At 43.9% G+C, this 26576-nt stretch overlaps 1 protein-coding gene across 9 annotated transcripts in view; it reads right to left on the reverse strand.

Annotated features, from left to right (window-relative positions):
* LHFPL3 (LHFPL tetraspan subfamily member 3) overlaps positions 1-26576 on the reverse strand; it is a 406285-nt gene that overhangs the window by 176406 nt on the left and 203303 nt on the right. The window contains exon 1 of one of the 9 annotated variants that reach the window (XR_005591768.1): positions 2283-2425. The exons of the other annotated variants lie outside the window; for them this stretch is intronic. The gene's annotated coding sequence lies outside the window, so the exon portion shown is untranslated. Of the gene's footprint in view, positions 1-2282; positions 2426-26576 lie in introns of those variants that run through there. 9 annotated transcript variants of the gene reach the window in all.

Genomic DNA, 26576 nt, shown 5'->3' on the forward strand with positions numbered 1-26576 from the left:
AATTTCAACTATTTTTATGTGAAGTATTTCATCAACTTTTCTTCTCTCACAATATCCACATGATTTTCTCAGATGTATTCATCTACATTTTGACTTTTTTTTTTTAAAGCCCTGGATTGATTAAAATCGGTCCTTTTTGACTATTCTCTACTCAAAACTTCCTATCTGAGCTTTGCCAGCTAACTGTGATTGGTCAGATAAATCATATAGGATTATGTTTATCCTTGACTGGATGAGTGTGAAAACACTTCTGGCACAAACACTCAGATGACACATTTTAAATACATACTTCTGCAAATACTCACACATTCCATTTTGAGAAGATAATAAAGAGGAAGAATTGTCTGTGATTAAGGCACTGGTCTGAGACTTGGATACCTGGATACAATTCCTGGCCTTTCCACAAACTTATTATGTGACAATGGGCAAAGTCACACTGGTGCCAATCCAGCAAAGTACTTCAGTGGTCATGCTGACAGGCTTAAAATTAAGCATGCACTGAAGTACTTTGCTGGGCGCCTTAATATCTCTGTGCTTCAACTGGCCATATCTAAAATGGGAAGAATAATGCTTCCTTTTTTCCACATATTGCCCATCTGGTCTTAATTTTAAAACTCTTCAAGGCAGGGACTGTCTCTTACCATATGTTTGTATAAAGCCTAACACACTGGGGATCCAGTCACAGTTGGGGTCTCTGAGCACTACTGTAATGCAAATAATCAATAATAAATTCTCTTTCTGTGTGCTTCATGCCAATCAAACTCCATCAGTCAAATGTTTGTGGAAAGGAAACAAGATGGATGCAAACAAGGCTGAAGTGAATTAGTTGTATTTAAGCAAATGCTAGTGGACTTTTCTTTTCTTTGTGGTAATGTTTGACTAGCTTCTGTTAACTAGGAAAACTGAAGCTTCCTTAATGGAAAGAAAACTATCTGTGATCGTTTGGGGGATCTGAATTTCAGTTTCCTTTTAGGAACTATGTACATTTATAACTTATGGCTGTCTTTTGCTGTAGTCTTGTATCACATGTCTTATGTTAAATAGACAGGAAATGGTGCCTGGGGGTTTACCTTTGAATGAAATGTTAAAGGCCATCAACAACTGAATGAACCCTATCCTAGCAGAACAAAGCGTGACTTTGCCCATTGTCACACAATAAGTTTGTGGAAAGGCCAGGAATTGTATCCAGGTATCCAAGTCTCAGGCTATGGCTACACTTGCACTTCAAAGCGCCTCCACAGCAGCGCTTTCAAGCGCTAAGTGTAGTCAAAGCGCCAGCGCTGGGAAAGAGCTCTCCCAGCGCTGTCCGTACTCCACCTCCCTGTGGGGAATAACGTACAGCATTGGGAGCCGCGCTCCCAGCACTAGGGCTTTGACCACACTGGCGCTTTGCAGCGCCGCAATTTGCAGCACTGGAGAGGGTGTGTTTTCACACCCTGCTGCAGAGCTGCAAATTTGCAAGTGTAGCCATGGCCTCAGACCAGTGCCTTAATCACAGACAATTCTTCCTCTTTATTATCTTCTCAAAGTGGAATGTGTGAGTATTTGCAGATGTATGTATTTAAAATGTGTCATCTGAGTGTTTGTGCCAGAAGTGTTTTCACACTCATCCAGTCAAGGATAAACATACTCCTATATGATTTACCTTTTAACTAGGTAAAGCTAGTTATTTCAAGTTTGGTTGTCAGGTGGGTGATAACCAAGCAACAGACCACCTGTAAGGGTCCGGTGTGGGGGCTCGGCCCTCTCAGGTGCGGCTGGGAGCCAGGCCGCCTCACTACACGAGGCTGGGCGAACAGTTCAGTATCTCAAGTCCAAGCCCTAGATCAGGGCGGGGCAACAGGCAGTAGTCCTGGGCTCAGACCCTCCAGCAGGGGCTGAGCAAATAAACAGTAATTTAAGCCCCAGCCCTTAGTCAGGGCGGGGCAACAAACAGCAGTTCTGGGCTCAGACCCTCAGGTGGGGGCTGAGCAAATCCACAGCAGTTCAGGGGCTCAGACCCTCAGGCAGGGCTGAGCAGAGCAACAACTGGTAAGTCCAGGCTTCTACACCTGAGCGTTGGGGTGAAGGGGGAGACTGCCACCCATGAGAGGGGTGGCAGGGGGGACATAGGCCCACCCACTCCACTGTGTCCCAGCCCGGGGCCCTAACAGCAGCAGTCAGTCTGCTGATGTGTTGGTGGCGTCCTGACCGCAACATACCAACATCAGCTCGAGGTCTGCTGCAGCCAGACTGGGGTCAGCTACCCCCGGGCTACTTCCATTCTCCCCCTCCATTGGTACCTGTCCATCCCTAGCGTCCTCTGCCAGATCCCACACCATGGGCTCCTCGGGGTACTGAGCGCTGGATAGGTCGGGCTGCTCCTCAGTACACGGGGCAAGGGGATGCTCAGGCAGCTCCTCGGGGTACCAGGCTCACGGAAGGCTCAGCCAGTCCTGCTCGGGGAAGGCTCAGCCCAACAGGAGCTCAGGAATCAGAGTCTGTCCTCTCCAGCAGCCAGGCAGCAACTGAGCGCTGGGGCCGGGCCTTTATACTTCCTGTCCCGCCCCTTGATTTCCTGGGAGGGGCGGGGACAGACGGCGGTGACTCCGCCCACTGAGGTGGCTGTTCCGGCTCGGCCCTCTCAGGTGCGGCTGGGAGCCAGGCCGCCTCACTACACCACCTGATGGGTGATCTTGATCACCTGATCAGGAATTTGAGGCTGACCTTGCGGGTTACATGGTAGAGGGGCTAGAAGTTGTAGAGGACCAGGTCTGTTCAGACCAGCTGTCTCTCACCCCAATGAGAATAGGAAGAGAAGACTGCAATGGAGAAGTGAAGTCCAGGAACCTTGCAAGGACTCGAACTGAATCCCAAAGAACACTCAAGAGTGATGAGGAAACTGAGATAGGGAATCATGTGCAGGTGTTTCTTATTTTGCATGGATCTATATATCTGTTGTGCAAAGAGTAAAGAGCGATTGGTTTAGAAATCCATCTGCAAAGTCTGCAGTTTATTGGCTTCAACTATCATGTGTCCCCAAAGGGTTAAACTGTAAACCAGAGTACCTATTAGAGTGAGGAGTCTTGGGGTGGGCAGGAGTTCAGCACTGATCTTAAAGCCTAGGGTAGCTAGACCATAGGGTGGCACTTCTGAGAAGGGGTGCCCGACAAGGCGTCTATGCCCAGGGGCAGTGTAAAGGCTAAAGAGATTGCGCCTGAAGTGTACTCAGGCCCAGGGCATCTTAAAGCACGTAGACCCAGTAGCCTGGTGGCTGTCTGGCAGGGGGAGTTCAGCCAGAGTTGTGACAACTTCCTTTCCAGTCCAACTGAAGCTTAGCAAAAGTATAAAAGGGCAAACCTCAGTCCCAAAGCATGAAGCTGCTGTTTAGGAATAAGAAATGGTCATCTGATAGACACCAATGTAGAGAGATAATCTGGATAAACCCCAATTGGCTTTCCCTGAAAGTAATAAGGTACCAAGGGATCTGGCTGAATTCATGATCTTGTTCCTAATTTTATGTTTCACAAGCAATAAGGGGAGTCCTGGGAGAGGTAGAAAGTTTTTTTCTCCAAGGTGGAGGTCTATGGACAGTTAACTGGAGGATATTCTCTGCTAGCAACTCCCCAGGAAATAATTTCTTAAGGTAATTAGAGGAAAAAGGCCTCTGGAGACCCATATTCAGTATTCTTTGGTAGTCCAGCCACTCTAAGACTGCGAATTCCCACCTTGCTGTCCAAGTCAGTCATTTGCCTAGCAAGAAATGTTTAAAGCAGTAGCCATGCCTTCTACCCCTGAATAGGCATTTTCTAAATCAGTCAACTGAAGCGAGACCTAAAGCCCACTGAATTCTATGGGAGTCTTTCCATTGACTTCCTGGGCCTGATCCCCAGTCCATTGAAGAACAATGCTTATTATGGACTCCTGAAACTAGTCTAGTACCTATTAATCTCCCACAACCAACAATTAACAATCTTAATAGTTCCCATGAAGAACCCACAACTCCATGGGAAGAGTCTCTATATATGCTCACTGACCAGGGCTGAGACAAATCTTTGGTCTTATTTCTGGGCATACTGGCTGTCATGGATGCAATGTACTTCACCATTGTTCTCATCCAATAAATAGGTAATTTAGATGTCCAATTTCTAGAGTTAATTTTAGGTTTGAAATACCTCACCTATTTTGGTAGCCGAAAAAGTGTGTTGAATGGCTGTATGGTATGTACATAAATGATAAGAATGATTGGTGCTGGAGGAAACAGTGCCTCAGCACCAACGCTATAGGATGGTGAGAAAAGCACAGTGACTCACTTTCAGATACGTGTGAAACACCTGTGTGCCAGATAGTGCAGATTTACTTGCTAACAGAACAGCTAGCGCTCTGGAGAATCAGACTGTTCTTCCTGTCACATGCAATTTAGAGGGGGCAGATGTATAATTTGGAGGTGTTCCAGATTCCTTTTTTTAAAAAGTGAGATGTTCAACAGTCGGTGCTAAAAAGGTTTCATATGTCTGCAACTATGTCTCCAGCAGCACTGAGTATGCACTTTGAGCACAGCCCAAGTAGACAGCGACTATTTTTGCTGGTGATTGCTACAGCCAGCTTCCTAATCCCCAACACAGTCTAGTTATATCAGTGGATGTCTATCCCGTCCCTTGTGGCAAAGTGACTCACCAGCTGGTGCACTGCCTTGTGGGTAGGGGTGGCATTGCAGGTTTTTTATCTGTAGTCCTACTGACCAGGTCTGTTGATGGTCTCTTTTTGCCTTGTGATTCAGCCCTCACCCCTTTCAGGGTAAGCCAAGGTTTTCACCCACTAGTCCCAGGACCTGCCACCAGCTTGACAGCTCTGGCCAAAGCCTTAGAGTCCATCTGGCCCCTTGTTTTGGGGGTCTTCTTGCTAATGCCCCCAGTGAGGCTGCAGGAGAACTCAGTCCCTCTCTGTGCCCTGGGTTCCAGGCCAGGGAACCTTGTAGCAAATGGTTAAGGTCTGTCTAGTCAGACTTCTTGTTTCTTCCCCTGGGCTATTTCCTACGTCAGCCCACCTTCTCCCCAGGGGGCTCATATTCTCAGCAGGAGGGGACATGGCATGGGGTTTGCCCTGAGGTCAAGTCCCCAGTTTCATTTCTCAAGGCAACAAAGGAAAGGAAACTAAATTAACAGCAATAAAGAGCAGTACCAACTTCTCTGTCCTACCAGGATCCTCCAGCCATTTCTACTACTGCTTTGTAAGCCAAAGGTAGCTTGGCTGTGCTCCTTTCTGGGAGCTCAGAGTCAGAAGCCTGCCACCTCCCCAGGCAGGGACCTTCTGAAGTGAGCTGCTCCTACTTTAAGGCTCCTCCTCAATATTGGCATGTCTTGCCGTTGCAGTGGGGTGAGGACAGAGGCAGGGTCTGCCTGAGCCCAAAGCTGCACTTTAACCCCCTCTTGCCTGGTGCAAGGTTTGTACACCCCATCACATCCCTCAGAACTCATGAGTTTCCAACTTTCTCCACACAGGAGAACATCATGCGTGTTCTGGTGGAAAATGCAAAGTAGTGAAACCTATGCAACAAAATACAAATGTTCAGACCATGATCACTGTATCGGAATTATGAGCCCAGTGCTGCAAAGTTTACCCAGGTGAATAGGTTCAGTGCCTTGAACAGGACTACAACCGTGACTAAGTGTTGCAAGACTGGGTCCTGTGTACTGAACATGATTCTATTTTTGGTGTATGTGACTAGAGTCCTGGAGTACACAGAGGTACCTCAGTGAGAAATACTTTGAGGAATGAGCATCTACTGGGCCTTGAGAAGAGCAGATAAAGTGGGGGGGGGGAATGAATGGGCTTAGTGATAAAAGTCACATAACAAGCCCCACATCCACATATTTGAATATTTATTTTGATTTATTTAAGTTTTGATAGCCCCCAAAGAGAACTTCTAAGTGCTTAATTTGCTTTGCTCCATTGATTTTAATTACTCTTGCCCTAAGCTCGCAAGCCTGATGAACAAGGAAAACTTGTTTAAAAAAGGGGTGGGGGGGGCTGTTAGTTAACCATGCAGAATTTCTTAAACTCCTGGAGTTCTGCTCATACCACAAACCCATGTCATGGGGATACAACAACCCCCTCGTATGTACATGCACCGGACAGACAGAAGAAGCCCCCTCCATAGCAAAAGTGCTTATATACAGTATACTGTACTTCATGCTCAGGGCTTTCAGGAAGGCTCCTCATCCACAATTCCAAATTAAGTCATTAGGAATTGCAGTACTCAGCACCTCTGAAAATATGTCCCAAGGTGTCGCATGTTGGGCACCCAAAAACTGAACCAATTTTCAAAATGGTGTCACCTGTCTAAGTAGTAGCATTAGGTACTCTGGTGACTTGGGAAGCAGGAGATAGCACTGCACAGGGAGGAATGTTTATTCTCCCCTATATCCAAGACTCTACAATCTCCCAAAGAGCTTGTTAAATGGGGGAAGTCTCAGGATATATATTTTCTGACAAGGATTCAAGATCATGTGACAAATACATTTACACAGCAAATGATGGAGAAGGTATACAGAGGCAATGAAGCTTTTTAAGACTGCGCTGGAGGGGATGTTGCAGAACTACTGTATTTCCCCCACCAGGAAGAACTAGTTCAAATCTAGGCAGGGTTGGCTGAACCTTTAATCCTCAAGGTAGGTAAGTGGAGTTCGAAGCAGTTTAATGTGTAGATTTTTCAGATAAGACCTAATAAGCTGAACTCCCTGTCAGTTCTCTGTGGATATTAAAGAGCTCATGCTGCATCTGTAAGAACAAGGGTTTGCCCTGGTGTTTTGTACAAAATTTCTCCTTCTCCTCAACATGGCACATCATTCCGTACACCAGCTGATCATTGCCTTCCAGCCCAATGGCTGCTGCAGTTCAGTGATGCTGTCTCTATCTAATTTAAGTATTGCTAAGAGGCTTATCACCAAGGTACTGAAGAATGATAACATTTCTAAAGTGCTTCAGGATGAAAAATGAGTTATAAAAGATAAATATTACCATATTCTCTACTTCACTGGAAGACACTGAATCAGGACAGCCTATTTAATGGGGCCTCCTCAAGATCTATTAAGCCTGATGATAATGAATGGCAATGACTGCTGCTTAACTTGGCATAAATTCCACTTAATAAAGATGAATTTAGCTACTGCCAAGTTGTTAAGAGGTGTTTAACCAGGTGTTAAATCGGTGTAAAATTTTAAGCTCCGGTTCTTTTAATACAGAGTTGATAAATACAAAGGTTAAGAAATATATTTCTCTGGCTGCTTCCATTAAGGAGAATTCCTGAGAGTACAGAAAGTGAGTCACTGCTCCACTCCAGCTAGGATGCAGCTGTGTGCGCAAAACAGCAAAATGTGGGATCTACATAGAGATCCAGATGCCTTGGATAAGATACATTGGATTTGTACTTTTCTATTTCCATAGAAATAGTATCAAAACAGGAGACCCGTGTGCCATCTTCATCAAGGAAGTTTCAAGATACTGATCAGCCTTAACTAATCAGTGGTTAAGCCCTTGCTTAAGAATCTATCATTTGACATTAATGACCCTTCAATTACCTCCATCTCATTCTGACCCTTCCCCTTCTGGTTACTGAAAAGGTCATACACTTTAGGTCATAGTTAATTAAATCTTGTATATAAGTAACCATGGATTTCTAACATGTGAGTATGAAATGGGTTAGCCTTATAAATAATCTACAAGAAAGGATTGATTTGCATTAGCAAGTATAAATGCTGAGAATGCTTAGTTGCAAGAGTCTAAAAGGGAATACACACACATCCATTAAAGTAGCTCATTAAGAGCATTCAGCATCAGAGTATCACACATCCTTCTAATCAATCCATTTTAATTGGCAGGAGGTAAAAAAAGTCTGTGTGTTTTACTGCAACCCATTTTAGCCATAATAGATTATTAAGGATGGCACTGTGCAAAGAAATTGTAGACCGCTTACATATTCGATAGTAAAGAACCTCACAAAACAACATCAACAATATTGATATCATCCAATGGCTGCACTTTTAGGGAGCCCAATCAAGAGTCAAAGATGAAATGACTGCCTAATAACTTTGGTCTCTGCTCTCTGTTCTGTGCATAGGGACAAATTGTGGTGGCAGGGCTGTGCAAAGGGGTAAAAAGCTATAAAAATTCCTCCCAGCCCCAGTTTGTGGCTGCCTTGCTTCCATCCATAAAAAAGGAAGTGGCACCATGGACATGTAAGCAAGAAGGAAAGAGGCATACTAAGTAACAGACACCTCTACCGGAATACAGTAACTCCTCACTTAAAGTTGCCCCGGTTAACATTGTTACATTGCTGATCAATTAGAGAACATGCTCGTTTAAAGTTGTGCAATGATCTCTTATAATGTTGTTTGGCAGCCGCCTACTTTGTCCACTGCTTGCAGGAAGAGCAGCCTGTTGCAGCTAGCTGGTGGGGGCTTGGAACCAGGGTGGACCGGCAGCCCCCCTATCAGTGCCCCGCTCCCCTAAGTTCCCTGTGCAGCAGCTGCACAGCAGGCTTTCAATTGCCAGCAGTTCAGCTGTCCCTCCCGCCACTGCCATGTGCTGCTTCTGCCCTCTGCATTGGAGCTGCTCCCAGGAGCCTCCTGCTTGTTGTGCTGGGGAGGGGGAAAGAAGGGGGATAATGTCAGGGTGTCCTCCTGCCCCCTGCTTACCCCTTCTCCATATAGAGCAGGCTGGGGACAGGACAGAGCTCAGAACGGAGGGAGCTTGCTGGCCGCAGCTGCTGTCTGATCTTCCTGATCTTTTTAAAGGCAATGTATTTAGAGTGGGGTCAGCGTACTTAAAGGAGTAATGCACATCTCTCTCTCATACACACAGGGTGTGTGTCTCTGTCTGCCATGCTGTCTCCCCTCTCTCCATTCGTGCTGCCTTGTAGAGTGTGAGGCTACATTCACAACGTGTTAACCCTTGAGGGCTCAGCCTAGTTCATCATTTAGCAGTAAGGCAATCCCTGGGAAATATCCCATCCTCTTCCACGCTCTGACTTCACCACCTCAACCAAGCTTCACAATCATCATTGCTTTGTACGGTATTAAATTGTTTAACTTATACTGTCTGTCTGTGTGTGTGTGTATATATATATATATATATATATATATATATATATATATATATATATATATAATCTGGTGAAAAAAATTTCCTTGGAACCTAACCTTTTAAAGGATAAACTGATTAATTTACATTAATTCTGATGGGGAAATTGGATTTGCTTAACATTGTTTTGCTTAAAGTTGCATTTTTCAGGAACATAACTACAATGTTAAGCGAGGAGTTACTGTATTGGGAAAACTACAGTAAAAGTAGTAGAAATACAACTATGATTGGAGCAGCCTTATTCCTGCTGTGTGCTCTGTGATCTTGCATCAGAAGAGCCTGAGAGAACCACGGGCCAGACACTGCCATCAGCATAACCACTAGACTGGCCACTCTGGGAATAGGGGAAGAGAAGGAGCATGCAGAGGAAAAGTCTGTCCACAAAACTGGTTGGAGAACTGCAGGATTGGGGCATCAAGTAACTGCCGCCACTACTTTTGCTGCCCACATACCTGCCTGCTCCACGTACCTGATGGGCTGCTGGATTGGGAGACAATGTGCCATCCCCATCTTTCATTCAGCTGTGGAATATTTTGTACTACCATGTCTTCCTCCACACAATTTTGTCCAGGATGGTAATACATGGGCACGAACATCAAAGTGGGATTATTTTAATATTTATATTATAGTTAGTGACATTAATGAATGTGTTTATATAAATGCTGTCCAGCATATTTTCCTATAATCATGTTTTTGATGGAATAATGCTAACTTAGCTTTTTCCTCCAGAAATTACAATAATAATCCTCAGAAAATAGGAAAAGTAACAACTTTCCTATGAGCCTCGGGTAATAAAACAGTGTGTGCTAAATGAACCCCTGCTATAATTCCATTGATATTGTTTGTGATACACCAGGGATGCATTGGGCATAGCACAGTGAAAGCCCTAAATAAGGCAAAGCTCTGCTATCTCAGAATCTCTTTCTTCAGCCCCCTTTCACCACAAGGTCAGCTATGCTCTGAGAGGAAACTGACTGACAAACTCAGGTTCAAACTCAGTGGGGTAAAGAGGCAAGGACTTCTCTGTGGTGTTCCATACTTCTTATGAAGTTCACACTAGTACTCACGCTAGGCCAGAGTCTTGTCAATTTTAGAGTGTTGCAAGATTCATTGATCTAGGCGGATGTTTCCTAAATAGCTGTCTAGTCAAATGTCTCCCTGACAATGCTCTATTGAGAGTAGTCAAGTATCAGGATTTGATCACTGTAAGAAAGGGGCTTGAATTGGGGGAGAGAAGAAAGGTTCTTCCTTTTAAAGGATAAACTGATAAATATTATTTTGAAGGTCACACAGATACTATCTGATGGGAGTGAATAAAATATTTTTCTATTATAAGGACAAAAACTCTATATTTTCACCTTTTTCATTTGTTGTAGTCTTCAGTGCTCAGAATGATACAATATATTTTTCTTTTCATGAAGAATATAAAAAAAACAGAACATGTAAACTTGGGATCCTCCTTTCTCAGAGGTTCCCTCTCAAGGCAGTCCCTTGTGTTTTGATAGCTGCTGTTCTAATGCCTCCTGCCCGCCTACATTATCACTGACATTTAAAAGCTGCCCTGCCTCTATGGTATATAATGTAGATGAATATTAGGTGAAGTGAGGGAAAGCCAGGCTTGCAAAATTGACAGACAAGAAAAAAAAAAAGGCAAAAGTTGCAAACGGTCAAATCTTACAGCTGGGAAGGTTTCCTCTCCTGCCCTTCTCAGATGACAGGGACAGAAGGCAAATGACTGTTTGCAGCAGTGATTCTTTTAACTTTTTATAATGTGGAACACTTATTAAGATAGGAGGCACCTGATGGACAACTCCCTTCTTAATCATCCAAACAAGATAGTGGTTGAAAAGAGAACAAGCTGACACAATTTAGGTGGACTTTCAAAAAGACTTTGACAAAATTCTGCACAAAAGGCTAAATACATTTAATAGTCACTGGGTGAGAGGTAAATTATATGGTCAGTTTTCAACAAGGCAAAAGGTTATCACATAAAGCCCCTAAGACTAGTGGGGTTGAACATATTTATTCATGATTTGGAAAAGAACAAACAGTGAGATGGCAAAAATTGTAGATGACACAATCATTTAGGATATTCAAAACTTGAGAAGACTGTGAGGAATTTCAAAGGGCCCTAGCAAAGTTATATAGATGGGCAGCATGACGACAGATGATATTCAGCATTGACAAATGCAAGGTAATGTACATAGGAAGGAATCATTTGAACAATTACTTCACATTTCTAGGTTCTAAATTGCTCGTAACTACAAAGGGAAAACAGCTGGATGTCACTGTGGACTCTTAATGAAAACCTCTAGTCAGTTTAAAGCAGTGGTCAAAAAAGTAACCAAAATGGTAGGCTGTATAAGGAATGGGATAGAAAATACTGAAATGATAATATCCTTATATAAATGAATAGTTCACCCTCATCTGGAACAGTGTGTTCAGTTCTGGTCAAGCTATCCCAAAAAAAGATATCGCACCAGCAGAAGGGATTCAGAATGGGTAATGAAAATGTTAAGAGGTATCAAAAGAAATCCATATCAGGAGAGATTGAAAAGACTGGACTGTTTAGAGAGTAAATTCATAACATGGTATATGTACAGAGAGATAACTAATGGATTGTATAGCGCACTTAAATCAGGTGCTCCTATTTACCCCCATCTATAATACAAGAACAAGGAAACGTCATTAATTTGAATGGTAGCAAATTTAAAACTGATACAATGAAATACTTTAAAAAATGTACAAGTAATCTCTGGAACTCATTGCTACTAGATAGTGGAGCCAAGAGCATAATAGGATTAATAAAAGGATTAGCCATTTACACAGATAAGAATATTTACAGATACATTATACAGAACAAACACATTTTCAGAAGAGGTCTGGATCTTTATGTCATAAGCTGGCAGGGCTAGGAATAATCTTTTTCTGGGGGGGTTATTACTTAATTGTCCACTACAGAGTTGTTTTGCACCTTCCCTTGATGCAGCTGGTAATAGTAATTGTCAGGGACAGAATACTGGACTAGATGGACCACCAGTTTGATCTGATATGCTGTTTCCTATCCTCTCAATAATGATTCAACACCATTAATGGAGTGACTATAGCTTTGAATAAAGGGAAAAAGTAATATAAGACAGTATACAGGAAACAAATTAAATGAAAACAAAGGAAATAAAAAAGGGTCCAACTCCTTAGTTATATTTCCTCTATTTTGTATCTTTGCTGTTTATTTTCCCTCCCTAATTGAAAAGCTTTATGTTTATTAACATTGAATCTCTCCTCCTTGCCTGTAGTCCCCACTCTAATGCATCCAGACCATTTTGCAATTTTTTTCTGTCCTCCTGTATGCTAGCTTTCAAATTTGATGCCCTTGGCAAATCACAATTAAATTTACACCAATGAAGCACACAAAGCAGCTGCAGACTGCAGAATCCAGTAATGTATCTGGAAAGCCTCAAAGGCTAATAAAATTGGGCTACAACTAGCAAGAAACATCATTGCTTGAAGGTGCACAGATGTTGAAGACTGACAGAGGTTTTATCATTTTGACAGATACAGCTTTGTGGACTACCTGGAAATGCCGTCTGGACCACCAGTGAGAACCACTGGGTTATAGTAATAATAGATATGCTTTCAGAACTGGGTACTGTAATCTATCTTTTAGTCTAAAATAAATTTGATTGAAAATCGTCCTTTAAATACATTAGAGAAATGGTTACCTGAAATGGAGAAGACTAGACTTATTAAAACATACTTTACACCAATAATACAATTGTAATATTAAAGGGAATCCATTTTGGGTATGCTAAAGTACAAGTATGCATCTGTTTCTGTTTTCCAGGTACATGAGTCATATGAATTCTAAAACACTAGCTCATTCATATTAAAAGGTAAAATGAATAACATTCAAAAAGAATCTAACATGGGAAATCTTAGTGCAAGGTATCCCAGGTTCTTCTATTCAGACCGTTCATCCATCCATAGTAGTTAGTCTCTGCAATGTGCATATGTGAAAGCCTCCACTGTTCCTGATTCAAAACACTAATGCTATTTATCCAAGTAAATCTCTGGTATCAATCCAGAGTGCAGTACACAGTAGGTAGATATCAGCACTTTTCTGGGGAAGTTTTTGCAATGCCTGTCAGGGCCAAAATGAGTTGTGCCAGGGTGACTGGGAGCATGGGGTCGACTTCCCATGTTCTCCATCCCATCATTTCATCTGCATTCCATAATATTTCACACCTCTCTTTAAAATCCCTGTAGATTCACGCATCCCTTCTGCAAGCCAGAGCTGCATCAGAAAAACGATACCGGGGTCTAGAGGATCATCCTTGCAGACAGCATGGAGGATAGAGCGGACAGGAGACAGGCACAGGAAAAGGGGAGGGATGTACAGCAAGAGATAATTGCACTTCCCAGACAGCAAACAGATGCTGCAGATTCTGGTAGACCTGCAGTTTCAACAATCCCTTACTTGCCTCTCTCTATAGCCAAGAGAAACTCAAAATCGGGACCCCCCTATATCCCCCCTCAACATTCCATGTGGCATCAGATGTCAGTGCACTACCCTTACCACTCCACCCTAGAGGACATTAAAGACAGCAAAGATACAAAATAGGGGAAATGTAACTAAGCAGTTGGACCCTTTCTATCTGCCACTTCTAATAGAAGCATGGATACTACACAGCTCTGCACTATTGTCATAAATGTTGCAAGCATGGGGCGCCTGATCCTTCAGTATTTGCAGAGCTACAAGAGGAGCCTCCATGATTTCTTAAAGGCTAGATTGCTGTGGGACATAGAAAAACAATTCAAGGCTGGTGGCATTCATGCAGCAGCTGCAGATGGTGGAGCACCCTTCTAGGCCCGAGAAACAAGCACTGGCTGGTGGTATCGTATCATCATGCAGGTTTGGGATGACTAACAGCAATTGCAGAACTTTCAGATGCACAAGGCCACATTCCTGGATCCGTGTGTTGAACTCACCCCAGCTCTCCAACACACAGACACCAAAATGAGAGCTACACTGACAGTGGAGAAGCGAGTTCGATAGCACTGCTGAAACTTGCAATGCTTGATTGCTACCAGTCAGTTGGAAATCAATTTGGAGTCAGGAAATCCACTGCAGGGGCTGTTGCTATGCAAGTGTGCAGGGCCATTAATCACCTCCTGCTACACAGGACTGTGACTCTGGGCAATGCGCAGGACATAGTGGATGGTTTTTCAGCAATAGTTCCTGAACTGCGGTAGGGCAACAGATGGCATGCATATCCCTGTTTTAGCACCAGATCACCTTGCCACATCAATAGAAAGGGCTAATTTTCTATGGTAATGCAAGCACTGGTGGATCACTGGGGATGCTTCACTGACATCAATGTGGGCTGGTCAGGGAAGGTGCATGGCACACACATCTTTAAGAACACAGGACTGTTCAGAAAGCTGCAAGTGGGGATTTTCTTTCCTGACCATCAGATTACCATTGGAAATGTTAAAATGCCGATAGTGGTCCTACCCCGACTCATGAAGCTGGACACTGGACATGTGGACAGCACCAATGACTGCTTCAGTTACAGGCTCAGCAAGTGCAGAATGACAACTGAATGTGCTTTTGGTTGTTTGAAGGGATGCTGGTGGTGTTTACTCAGAAGATTGGACCTCAGTGAGAAAAATATCCCAATGGTTATAGCTGCCTGCTGTGTCCTTCATAATATCTGTGGAGCGAAGGGGGAAAGTTTCCACTGGGGTGGAGGTGGAGCAGATGTCTGCTGAATCTGAATAGCCAGATACCAGGGCTATAAGAAGAGCTCAGAGTGGAGCTTTATGGCTCCGGGAGATTCTGAATGACTATTTTAACAATGAGCCAGAGCAGCATGTGTTGCTATCATGTGTTCTACCCAGCCTTGCTCTTTTGTGGTCCAGTATGAATCTTGTAGTGATTGCTGTGTCTGTAGGAATATAATGTTGTTAATGCACCTATTAATATTGTCTCTGAATGATGTTATGGGTTCTGTGAGAAAATGAAGTAACAGGAAATTGGTGAGTGTCAGACCTGCTCGGCACCAGGCAACATATGTTGTGAACTAATAAAGATGAATTTTGTTCTAAAAATATAATTTTATTCTGTAACATGAACCAGGCATTTAAAAAACTCTTTAGAAGTTAATAAATGAAGGGAACAGAAAAAATGACAGGGAACTAACATACATTTCCATTTCAGGTACACACACTCTTCCTGGCTTTCTCCTCCATGTCTGGCTGAGTCATTCTATAGGTGTGGATGGGGAGACCCTGAAGGGGTAATGGCAGCAGCTGCAGATACAACACACAGTTCTACGTGAATTGTATTCACAATAGAAATCGAAACGTAGGATACTGAACTCACTCCCCTTGATCCCCCAAAGTTGTAAGCACTGCATTCTCACTTCCGCTTGGGATTGCTTGTGCATGGCGCTAGTCAGCGTATCAGCCATAGTGAGTATGGCCCTTGGGGGTGGGCAGGGGAGGTTGGGGAAATGAGGAGGCAATAGCTCACAGACATGAGTATATTTGTACAGGGCAGGGGTTCTCAAACCTCCTTCTGACAACAAAAATTATTACATGACCCCAAGAGGGGGGACTGAAGCCTGAGCCCACCCAAGTCTCGCCCCCTTGGTGGTGGGGGGCAAAAGTCAAACCCCTTGGGCTTCAGTCCGAGGCAGGGGCCTGTAATCTGAGCCCCAATGCCCAGGGCTGAAGCCCTCGGGCTTCAACTTCAGCCCGGTTGGTGGGGCTCGATCTTGGTCCCAGGCCCCAGCAAATCTAAGCCAGCCCTGGCAACTCCATTAAAACGGGGCTGTGACTCACTTCGGGGTCCCGACCTACAGTTTGAGAACCGCTGGTAGAGGGCAATGGAACTGAATACTGGCACCGTTTTCCATGGGTGGTGGTGATTTTAGCTGATAGCTCACTCCTGAGGGTAACAGAGGCAGAGAGAGCACAGCTGCCACCCGGGCCCATAAGCTGCTACCCTGTGTACTGCAATGGTGCCCGCTGAAGTAATCACTGAGTGGCACAGGAATGTGTCTTACTGTGGTGGAATAAACAAGGCAGCCTTCCCAGAAACTCCCAGCAGAGGATTGCAGAGTACCTCCAGGAAAGTCTCATTGAAATCTCTACGAAGGATTCCCAGGACATCCCAATGCACATAAACAAACTTCTCCATGTGGCCCCCTCTGCCTAACACCAGAGGGGAATGAAAAGCAGATAGCAACTCTACCTCTCTTGGTTGTTTGACTAGCTCTTCTAGCACAAGTAAAAATGAGTAAATCAACAGATGTGTCCCACTAGTTTGGGGCTTCCATCCCTGTAATTTCAAAGCAAACTGCATACTTACTAGAGGTTCCTTCCCTGCACCAGGCTTGCCCGTGCTCAACGGTCAGAACTGGCTGTACTGCGGTGGAGTCAAAAACATCTTCTGGCTTGCTGCACAGCTGGATCCCCCCAGTTGCCTGTCCCCCATACTCCTCCTCGTCCACTGCTCCTCCTCACTGTGCACAGCAGGGGCCTGTGACTCGGACACCTCCGAAGCACCCACAGCACTCTGGGGGGCATAGGTGCTGACTATTGGTTTTGCCAGTGGGTGCCCTCCTGAGGCCCTGCCCCACCCCTCCTGAGGCCCCACCTCTGCTCCACCCCTTCCCCCGCCTCCCCCACCCTATTCCTTCCCCCCCACCCCTGAAGAGGTAGCGACCCAGATGCCAGGGAGGGGCACTGAGCGAGGCAGTGACTCCACATGCATCCCCTCACATACTAGCCCTTATCTCCATTTGGGGGGGCAATGCCACCAAACTAGAGGGGGGTGCTACAAAAGAACAAGCCCCTCAGGCGCCCCCGCCCCTCAGCACAGGGCTGCCCCAGGGGGACTGTGCGCGCTGCATGGTCACTGTCCTCGAGAGGCAGATGTCTCTGTCAGGGTAGGGAGGGCGAGCGGGGGCACTGCACCCCGCAGGAGCCCAGGAGACGTCGCCCCACTCCCATGCCCGGCGGGGGCTGGTACTCACAATCTCTCTGTGCTGTGGGGGATGTTTTTGGGGATGCCTCTGAGCCCCCTGCCAGATGCAGAGAGCTGGGCAGCCGGTGGCCCCCCTGCACCCTGCAGACGGCCACCCACGCCAGCAGCCAGGCGCCAGCTCACAGCACAGCCACACAGGGAGGGGTTTCAGTCCCCCCAGCTGCCCCCACTCCCAGAGTAGACCCCCTTTTCTTTGAAACACACTTACCGGCTGTTGCTGCTGCTGCCTTTAGTCAGGTGAGGTTGAAGCCAGGCTGGGAGTTGCAGCCACACAAAACACGCCTGCCCACAAGAAGCAGGTAGGAGGAGGAGGCGGGGCGGCACCAGTGCTGGTTCGTGGGGTCAGTCAGCCCCTGCCGCAGGAGCAGGGTCCGGGTTGCTGAAACAGCTGATTGGCTGGTGGCCAAAACAACTGATCAGCATGGCCAGAAACAGCTGTTTTGGCCACGCGGCTGGAAACAGCTGATCAGCAGCTCCTGGGCCCGCCAAAACAGCTGATCACCCCCCCCCCATGACCCTGCTGAAACAGCTGATGGGGCCCACAGCCTCCAGGACCTCGTAAACAGCTGATTGGTGCCGGTGGGTGCTGAGCAGCCCCTATTTTTTTTTCAATGGATGCTCCAGCCCCGGAGCACCCACGGAGTTGGCGTCTATGCTTGGGCGGGGTGGTGGGGGGCTCCACTGAGGATGGCATGCAGCTCTTTGTAAAAGTGGCAGGTCTGCAGCTCTGCAGCAGATCGATTGTTGGGCTCCCTGGTTCTGGTACACCGGCCGCAGCTCCTTGGCTTTCACGTGGCACTGCTGCTGGTCCCTGTGGTAGCCCTTCTTCGGCATCTCCTGAGAAACCTACTCATAGATGTCCACATTTCTGTGGCTGGATTGGAGCTGTGTCTGCACAGCCTCTTCTCCCCACCGGCCCAGGAGATCCACCACCTCCTGGGTACTCCAGGCAGGAGCATGTCTGCAGCGTGTAGCCAGCATGGTCAGCTGGGCAGTTGCACTCAATAATGCAGAGCTGCTAGGTGTGCTCGCCAAGCCGGGCAACCAGGAAAAGGAATTTCAAAACTTCACAGGGCTTTAAAGAGGAGGGGCGGCTTTCTGTGTACCTGACCCCTGGGCAGCTCCTAGAGGTCAGTAACAGTGGATGTAAGCAGGGCCAGTGCAAGGATGTTTCGCGCCCTAAACAAAACTTCCACCTTGTGCCCTTCCCTCCCCTGTGCCCCCGCCCTGAGGTACCCCCCCGTGGCAGCTCTCCCCCTCCGCCCTGAGGTGCCCCCCTTGTGGCAGCTCCCCACCCCCACCCTCCGCCCTGAGGGACCCCCCCCGCCCCAGCTCACCCCTGCTCTGCACACAAGCACGAGCACCCCGAGCACGCTGTCGCTGCTTCATTTCTCCCGCCTCCCAGGCTTGCGGCACATAAGCTGATTGGCGCCGCAAGCCTAGGAAGTGGGAGAAGTGAAGCAGCTCACCCCTGCCCCGCCTCCTCCCCCAGCACGCCGTGGCCGCTTCACTTCTCCCGCCTCCCAGGCTTGCGGCGCCAATCAGCTTAGGTGATGCAAGCCTGGGAGGCGGGAAAAGTGAAGCGGCCATGCCGTGCTCGGGGAGGAGGCGGGGCAGGGGTGAGCTGGGGCAGGGAGTTCCCCGTGCTGCCACCCCCCTTACTTGCTGCAGGCAGCCCTCCCTGCGCTCCCCTGCCCAGCTCCCTCTGCCTAAATGCCGGCGGCGACTGGGGCGACCAAAGATCTGGCTGACACGGTCGCTGCCGAAGAAAATGGCGCCCCCCAAATGCCAGTGCCCTAGGCGACCGCCTAGGTCGCCTAAATGGTTGCACCGGCCCTGGATGTAAGTAATGCTGTGACTACACTGAAACTGAGTCAACCAGCTACATTGACCCTGAGCCTACACTGCTTGGGAGGTGGTGTTATTAAGTCATCATAGCAGGGCAGTTACATCGGCAGGAGTGAAATTTACGTGTAGACAAATCCACAGCTAGGTCAACATAAGCTGACTTGCGTCAACCAATCTGTGTAGCGTGATCTAGCATAACAGTAAACCTGGGAGAAGTTCCATCGAAATCAATGGGGTTAAAGATGTGCTTGAAGTTAAGTACATGCTTAAGCACTTTGCTGCATCAGGGCCATTATTATTTAACTACCAACAATGTGCATCGAGCTGCACAAAATACAACACAGTTAAGTCACTGCCTTGAAGGGCTTTCACTTTAACAAAGAAGTGTAGCTGAATTTATTGTTTGCTGTGGCTCACTTCTTGTAGGCACCACAGATTTAGGATGGCATCATCCTCTTTATCCACAGCACTGCGGAACTCCCACTGATCTTGCGGGGGAGGGGGAAGGAAGGAAGTTTGCACTAGGTGCAAGGTTAGAACTGGCCTTTACGTATTACCTAAACTTTGTGTCATTGTCATTCTTATTCATTCAGAAACCTATTGTCATAGGGATTATCACTCATGCTGCCACAAGCGCCGACTCTGTGGGTGCTCCTGGGCTGGCGCACACATGACGAATCCATCACTCTTGGGACCGACCTATTACTTCCGGAACCGACCGCGCCAGCCAGTCACACCAGCCCATGTGGGCCCCCCAAAGTGCGGGTCCCAGAGCAGTCACCCTGATTTGCCATACTCAAGTGATGGCTCTGCCCAGGAAAGCTGAAAGCTGGCACCTGTGCATGCTGCCCCTTGGGACCACCTCTCTTTCTGCCCTTTGTGTCACTTCCTTGCTTATTGTTTCTCTCTCCCTTCCCTTTCTGCATATCCCTCCTCTGTTCCCTTCCCTGAAGCAGCTCTCACTTCCTCCTTCTTGCTTTTGGATTCACACCCAACCTCTTTCTCATTCCATTGGCTAAAATGATCAGTAATGAAGATGTTAGTATTAATATTAAAGTATCATCATTGGGTTTTAAGTGCAAATGTATTATGATACAATCTTTATTTACATGATCACTTACTATTATTCCTACTGGACTCGCTGCCTCATTCAGTGCACAAGATAGATTCAAAAGGGGGACAATTTAAGGATGGATGGTTCAATGGCTAAGGCTCTAGCCTCTAGTTAAGAGATGTAGAGTCAATTGACTCTACTCTGCTACAAACTTCCTGTATGGCCTTAGGCAAGTCACTTAGTCTCCGTGTCTCAGACTCCCAACTATAAAATGGGGATGACAGCCCTGCTCAATCTTACATAAATGTTGTGAGGATAAATAGATTCTGAGATGTCAGATGCAATAGGGGGGAGGGGGAGCATATAAGTACCTTAGATATATAGAAGGCTGCACAGGCAATCATAGATCTGGCATTTCCTAACTTTGGAGGGTTTGACTTTGCAATCTAAATAACCTAGTTTTTTGTTGTGTTTAATATCAATATATGGAGGGAGTTACTACTGGTTAAGTCCTGGTCCTAACAGATAGATATCTACATCACAAAGCCTTCACAGCAAACGGCACTAACCAACAACCTCGCTCTCATCAGAGAAGATAAAGACTGAGTGGACATGGAGATTAAACAACCCTCTCACCCACAGACTTGCTGTGAAAGGGCAGTGAATTGACCTCAATATTGATACAAAAGCAATATTAATAACTAACTTTTTTTAGGTTGTTACGAACTAGTTGCATCTTTACTGAATATTAAGACATAGCTACAAGTTTGTTATAGCCAGGATGCTTGGAAATATAACAGTACATATGTTTAACATATGTTACAAAATTTTAATGCTAATCAAAGAAATTCCAAAAGATTTCTGCTTCTATCTTCCCAGGATAAGCAAACCTCAAGAAGACAAACCAGGTTTATGAAGAGGCTTGACCGTGAAAGGAATGTAGGATGTATTCTGAGAGCAATAAATCTGGGTAAAGTGAGCTCTACCAATCACCACCTTCTTGTGCTCTTAAAATCTTTAGAAAAAAAACAAATGTAGCTGGAGGTGTTTTAAACTTTTGTTTGCCATTTCAACATTTAGGAAATAAACACCTTTGTGAAACGCAGACTTGCAAATATGTTAGCTAACTGCAACACTCCTAAGGTAGCTCCTGATATCATTGCTATGTAAATGGTAAAATGATTCCAAAGTGGAGTCTAATGACCTTGCTAAACTACTTAGCAATGTAAGAAGCCATTGAAGTATAGAATATTTATACTAATGGGGAATTAATTATTGCAGTGCACAAGCAAACCTCATCCAACTCTGGAAGACAAGGATCAGCTCTCCAAAAAATTGTTGTAAGAATCATCAACTTTTTAATTATTTAAGCCAAAGACTTTATAATTGTTATTTAATTTTAAAGGACTGTATTGAGAACTAAAACTTTTATATGAAGAACAGGAGTGTTTGGATTTTTCAAAAAGAGAATTTCATTGCCTATCAAATTCTAATAAAACTGAGAGAATATCTCAAAATGGACTGAATAAAAAAGAAAGAGTTAAAACTAAATTTCAAAGTTATCTGATGCGTTTCCGGCATAAGAAGAACAAAGACAATTAAAGAAATGTTGCATATTTATTAGGTAGATTGCATATTCATGAGCTGAAGGTATCACCTAAGACAACCCCAAAGGCATGAAGCAAATGAAAGGATGACAGCAACCAACTTTGAATCTGAACAAGCCTGAAAGAAGTGTACTTCCCTAATTTAATGGAAATTGGAATGAAAAGGGTATAAAAATCTCTTAAGTGAGCACTCATCTCAGATCTCACACACAACTTCTGCTAGCCTGCTCAAACAACAAGCATACCACAACTCATCCTGTCCATCTCTACAAGCAAGCAAGAGAAGATTCAAGAAGAAACCAACCCAAGGATACTGTCCCCAAGACTTCAACATAGATTGCTGAGAGGAAAGTTAACTAAGACTCTGCAAGGAATTAGATTTAAAACTCTTGTGAGGATTTTACTGAGATTTTGAAATTTTGTTGCAACTTGAAATATGAACAGTTTCTCCTGTTAATCCCAAGGTGGTTAGACTATGTTTTCCTGGAGAAAAGGAAGGGGCTAAACATTGGTAAACCAAGAAATTAGTGGGATTTAATTGGAATTAAGATCCTTAATATTTGTAATTGGCCTGTCTCAAGACAGCCCCCTAAAGGATTTCTTATAAGAAACCAATTTGAATATTTTCTTCAGTTTCATAGATTTAATTAAGATTGTCTTACTTTGCCCAATTATAAACTGTATGGTTATTTATTAATAATCAATAGGATTCACCTGCCATTAAACAAAATTATTTTGCCCAATCAAACAGTTATCAAGCATCTAATAAGATATTGAAACTGAATACACAATAATTTTGGGAAACAATATACTTTCTTCTTAATTTACCAAATGAAGATTGCCATGGATTCAGTCCACTCTTAAAGATGCAACCTATATTAGAGGCCTTCCACAGAGAGACAGCTAGAAGAGATTGTAACAGAAGTACTGAGTGTATCATTTGTGTTTTCTTTAATATTTTCTTTTTTCTTTCTTTAATAATAAAAAGCACTGGTTAATAATTATCATTAATTTGCTTGGTCTTGATCATGGCATCCCCTGGTATGTAAAAGATTTCGTGAATAAATAGGGGGAGTCACAAATCCTGAGAGTCTCATGAATAGTTTGTATCAGTAGTTCCATCTTTTGATTTGGTTTTCCCTGATTTGGCAGTAAGACTAAAGGTCCATCTAGCCCAGTATCCTGTCTACCGACAGTGGCCAAACAGTTAGCAAGAGCTAGTCTAACATTCCTTGTTTCTCTGAACTAAATATTTTTAGTAATTTTTAAAATAAAATTACTTGGAAACCAAAAATTTAGAGTTACACTGAGGTTTAGTGTCCAAACTTCTCCCCTCCTTAGGGTTTGCCTTTATTGTTAACTTAACCACAACAAAACAAACCCCAGTCTAGATTTACTCCTCAATAGAATGTATGGAAGTTAATGCGCTTAATTAACTATATATTTTATTTGACTAGCTGTATACTAACACATCTCACTTTTCCCAAGTATATCAATCAGATCCACACAAATGTTGCCAGTTAAATTAATTTGCATTTATATTATTCCAGTGGAGGGGAGAATGGAAAGAAAAAAGTAATTTAATAAGAAGTTATGAAACTATATGATATATATGTGCAATACATATTAATATTTTTGTTAAACTTACACTTTCTATTAAAGTTTTTACTTTTTATACTGTAATTCCCCCCTTTTCTGGTGTTTGCAGTTGGCCATTGGCACCAAAGGAAGAGTTGCACTAATGTTGATGTGAACTATATTAATACTGAAATACAGAATATAGTCTTCTTCTACTTTATCCCCAATTTGAATGTCTTCACAGAGTGGCATTGTTACCTGCCTTACAATTTGAGAGTAACGTTAGTAAACCTTGAATGCTCTGAATTAGAGTATTCAGCTTTTTAGATGAACAGTTGAGCTCACCATAAAAAATATAGTAAGCAAAAATCTAGCTTTATTTTCAATGGACAGGAATTCAGATGAACACCTCTGAGTTAGAAACCAAACTTAGGTTTTTGAGGGCTCCCTCAGCTGGATGAATGTTAGGATGCCCATAACTAAAAAAAAAATAAAAATAAAAAAAAATTCACCCCCAAAAGGATTCTGCTGGCACTGCTTTACTGTCTGATGGGGAATTTTGAGAATCCCTGGTATTACAGAGTCTTTGATAAAGTGCAAAAAATCAGGCTGGGAGTTGGAAAGGTTCCTATTTCTGAAGAAGAAATCAGTTTTTATAACATGTTGCAAATATACTGGTATAAAATAAATTCAATTGCTACCAAGTTAGAGTTTCTCTTGAATACAGAAAAGGAGAGGGCTAGGTCTGCACATTTCAGAACTGCATAAAAGTAACTTTAAGGATTTATTCTTAGGAGATCAAGGATGTAACAACCCTTCACTGAATCACTGGTAAACCCAGGTCCTTTTTCCGCTTAACTAAAATGGATTATTTTAGGCTTAATCAATTAAGTGCTGCTGCCTTCTCTTGTCTAGCTCTGTAGAGATCATGGTTTTCCTTTAAAGTCTTAGTTGGAAAGCATTAGTCTTTCTCTATTTCTGACTGCATATGTAATGTGTGAGAGGGGTGAGAATCCTGTCTTTCCAGAATATAGTCCAGTCTACATGGAACAAACAATTACGTTTAATTCCTGTGCTTAAGTACAGTTTAAAGATGACCTGTGTAATCACCAGCCCATCTACAACCACATGTGACAAATGTGCTTAAGCATGTATTGAGACATTTACCCTGCCAGAGTCTGGAATCAGGGAAGTTGCCGTAAGCAAGAATTAAATGTTGGGGTTTGGAAAAAGCTTCCTTTTTATGAAAATTCTGTGAATGTTATAGTACAGAGACTTAATCCTTTTTTCTTGGATACTCTCATCATACACCCACTTTAGAGCTTTCCTGGAAGAAATCAAGGCTGTGTCACACTTATTTGATGTGGTAGTTAGATGATGGATATTCCTTCAGTCAACAGAATGTTTTATTGTTATCTAAAATTAATATGCAAGTAAATGTCTCGATTCTTTTACCTGGCCTGGGACCCCTGATGGTCTGGTTTGCCTATACTTGAAGCACCAGCCTGGGTCAACATGACCTTCACCTCAGCAAACCAAAATGGTGGAACACTGTTGAAGAGCCTGAACTACTAGGAATGAAATAGATTGCACAGTACTGGCAATTTTATGGGAACAACTTCTGTCATCTAAGCAATTTGGATTCCATGGGACTCCCATTCGTTAATAAAACAATAGTTGACCAATTGGCTTTCTACATTTATGTTGGAAAATTATATACACACACCCTATCTTGATGCAAAATCTCTGAAACACGAAGAAATTCTGAAACACCAGGAATCCTTACAGGTTCCAAAAATTCCACATCCTTGACTGGCATTTATAAAGTACTTTCCCTGGAGTATCTAAGTCCAAAAGTAACCCACCAAACTCGCTCTAAAATGATTACAGGCACCAGTCTTCAATGAGGTAACATAACAAATGAAACAGAGTTGTAAAGAGAGCCTTAAAGATGCAACATAGAGATCAGGTTCATAATTATGTGTACATTGTATGATTTAGTGCCAGAGACAACCCTAAAGTAATGGCAGACATAAATCTGAAACCCTCCTAACAGTGACACCTGTGACATGACTGATGGATGCAGTGAAGTAAATTAAAATCCATATTGCTATTAAAATTCTTGGTTAACTGCAGCAAGGATCTTGAAGAAAATCTAAAGCTCACACTGAAAATACACTTAAATATTGTTTTGTAATGTTTACATAAGAACAGCCATACTGAGTCAGACCATCTAGCTCAGTATCCTGTCTTCTGACAGTGGCCAATGCCAGGTGCTTCAGAGGGAATGAACAGAACAGCTTCTGACAAACAGAGACTAGGGACACCATCCCTGTGTGGTGAACCTATCCTCCATGAATTCATTTAGTTCTTTTTTGAACCCTGTTATAGTCTTGATTCAAAATTTTTCATATCATGGGACAACTCAGTCATCTTCCCAAAGAGGAGAAAATGATTCCGATAGAAAGAGACCATGACTGCACAGTGACAGAGAAAATATTCAGGTGCACAAAGCCATATCTCCTCCATCAGTAGCCTAGTGAGGTGTGACATGGTCCAATCAAAAATAATACTCCACTGTGATGCAAAGGAGATTAATATCAAGGTAGAGCCTGTAACTAGCAATACTGACTGTGACTCTGACCCCTGGAAGTACGATTCTCCAGTTCAGATTTAGGATCTTCAGGCAGATACTTCATGATTCCAATGCATTCAGCAGAATTTAAACTTTAATTTTTAACAAATTACATTTCTAGTCCTTCCAGTTGCACTATTAATATTCTGTATGTGGACCGATGCTGTATTTTCTGCTGAGTCTGCAAACCAAAACAATAACACAACAGTGATGTCACCACCTAAATTATCACAATAAGGTGACAATGTCAGCATTTTAAACTTTTGCACTGCTGATCATGAAGGCTCTACTCAGATTTCCCACAGACTTCATTCTCCTCCCTCGTTGACTTATATGGGAGCTTAATGTCTGTAAGGACACTGCAACTTGATGCATGATCAGCAGGAAAATCATTAGGGCTGCAATTCAGAAAAACATTTAAGCATGTTCTTAAGTCCATCCTATTCAGCACGTACTTAAAGTTATGCGTGTGTTGAGTTTTGCTAAATAGGGCTGCACTACTCAATCACAGCACCTAGAAAAGTTGGCATTTAAATAGTTAAAAAAGAATGCTGATTTATTGAAGTTAGTGGGAGTTCTGCCTGAATTAGGACTTAAGGATTTGGCTTGTTTTCAGTAGAAACATCCAGCTAATATGTTCTATCCAGGGAGTTTGGACTCATTTGAAAGAACATCCTACAC

This window comes from Mauremys reevesii, linkage group 1 (genome assembly GCF_016161935.1).
Source record: "Mauremys reevesii isolate NIE-2019 linkage group 1, ASM1616193v1, whole genome shotgun sequence".
In the NCBI taxonomy this organism is placed as follows: domain Eukaryota; kingdom Metazoa; phylum Chordata; order Testudines; family Geoemydidae; genus Mauremys; species Mauremys reevesii.